This window comes from Humulus lupulus, chromosome 7 (assembly GCF_963169125.1).
Source record: "Humulus lupulus chromosome 7, drHumLupu1.1, whole genome shotgun sequence".
Classification (NCBI taxonomy): domain Eukaryota; kingdom Viridiplantae; phylum Streptophyta; class Magnoliopsida; order Rosales; family Cannabaceae; genus Humulus; species Humulus lupulus.
In genome coordinates, this window is record NC_084799.1 from 183,409,701 (window position 1) to 183,412,269 (window position 2,569).

Consider the following 2,569-nt stretch of genomic DNA (forward strand, 5'->3'; position numbering starts at 1 on the left):
TATTCCTCACCAGTTTCCTCCAAAATAGGGTTTCACTAATCTCTGGGTAATCTAGGTTTAGGCTTCCCCAAATGGTTTCTGGTGGAATACCTGGTATGGTCTTTATCACTTGCTCACACGACTTCGGGGTAAGGTCGTATTCTAAAATATCGATATCCTTGGACTTAGACCCGTTTGCTTCTTCTTTGGTTGTAACTCTAACTTTATTTACTCTGAATTCGTATGCTAAGCGAGCAACTAGAACTAGACACCTCTCTAGGTCTTCTATAGGATTGCCCATTATTTCCATCCATAAGGATTCAATCTTTTCTCTGGCTTTAGGATCCTTAATGGTTGCCCTAAGCATTAGGTAATTCTCTTTTCTCGTGACTAAGGCTCCTCTCTGGTTTGCACAGTTGACTTCCATAACTTGATGAAAGATCCTAATCAGTGGGAAACTATCATTCAAGTCTCCCTCTATCTTTCAAATGTTTCTGATGTCCTTAAGAAAAAAATCTCTAGGTGTTTCCATTCTAGCTCAAACAACACATATCAAAAAATATATCACATAGAAAATCATACAATAAAACAACTTACAAACAAAATGATGAGTTAGGTTCCTTCCAATCTTGTGCATGTATTTTGTGAGAGTTACAAGATTTTAATGAACGACCTGCCTCTAGTACCAACTTGTAACACCCTAATTTAACTAGGACATATTCGTTGAATAAACATTTTTAATGCAAATGAAAATAGTCTTTATTAATGCTCTGGAGCTGAGTTTCGTAAAAGATAAAGCCAAAACATGTCATTTAAATAAAATATGCCCCAGCATAAAGTAAATATATTTCATAAAACTAATAATAAACTATGGTGTTCATAGGATCTTCGTCATCCATACGGTCCCCTCACAAAGCACATGCACCTTCTTGGAATAATCCCCACTCACCATGCCATCACATATTTAGTTCTTGCCTATGGAGAGGAAAAAAGGGGGTGAGCTAAAGCCCAGTAAGGAGAATCAACCAAACATCAACATAAAGAAAACCTTATACAATCAAACCATAATCTCATTCATACAAGACATAGCATCATCATCATCATCATCATCATCATCATCATCATCATCATAAATACCATCATAAATCATCAAACTGAAAACCTATGTGCGCACTATGCATGTAAATGGGAGAGATAACTACGAGGAAGTTCTTGTTATCCTCTCTACGACCTCCATGGTCAACTTTATGGTAACCTTTGTCCACCTTTTACCTTCCCAAGTACATGCCCTGGAACATATAGCAATACAACATGTATTCCATAAACATTAGCAATCAAGAAAACATGTTTAACCTCCTTACCTTGGTGTGTGTGTGGAGTCTTTGAAAAAGAAGAAAGTTATCTCGTTTATCGATCAAAGCCTATACACAAAACAACAATAACCTTATTTAGAGCATATCATGCTTACATAGATAAGTTACATGCCTAAGAATCCCTTTGCAAAAGCCATGCAAAAAATAGCCTTATTTTATTATTCATAAGTATACCATTCTCATAAATCAAACTTACCATAGTACCAACACCAAACAACCTTCAAAATAACCAATGATAACTTAAGTAGATGTGTAGGCCGAAACACTATGAAGCACCGCTACCTTAGAGATTACGAACCCAAACCAAGAATCATATCTCCCAAATAACCATCAAAAGAACAAGAAGAGAATGAACTTGAAGACTAAACCATGAAGCAACATTTTACCTTTAACCTTTATTCTCTCCCTTCACAAAAATCCTGAGCCCTTGAGCTAATTCTCCACCTCCTCGGCCTTCTCTCTTTCTTTCTCACACATCCTCTCTTTCTTTCTTTCTTCCCTACTGCCTCTCTCTCTCTTATTCTCTTTGTGTTGTGCGAAAATGAGAGCTAGGCTCTCTCTATTTATAGGCTCCAAGGCCACTCATCAAATCCTCCCAATTAAATTTGATCGATTCCAATCTTCAATCAACATAGCCTAATTGGTTCCTAATAACCCTTGATTGATCATATCCTATTCACACTAGCATGAACCTAGTCCCCATTCTAGCCATGTTCATCAAACACTATCACCATCCATGATTTTCTAAAATCATTCACCATTAAACCTAATTGATTCTAATCCTAATCACCACCATAAACACATGAACCTAGACTTGATCTTGCAACAAGTTCTTGATTGATCTCCAATCAGCTTTTAATTTCAAAATATCTTCTTCTCCGTCACTTTTATTGCTGAAATCACCACTTAAATGGAACAAATATCAGTAATAAAATCACCCATTATCTTGTCACAACATTCATAAATCAATCAACTATTAATGATTTTCTAATCACTTATAAATTTAAAAGTAACTAGTTGTCACCACCCCAAATCATTCATTCCATTCACATTCTCTATGTTTTGTTCATAATTTCGAAAATCAAGCATTAATTGTCACATTTTATTTCTCCAATTCATATCCTAAGCCAACTAGGAAAATTCTCAATCAAATCATAATCACATTAATTCCTCAGTTAATGTTGAAATCACCAAGATTTCCATGTTTGCTTCTCAAT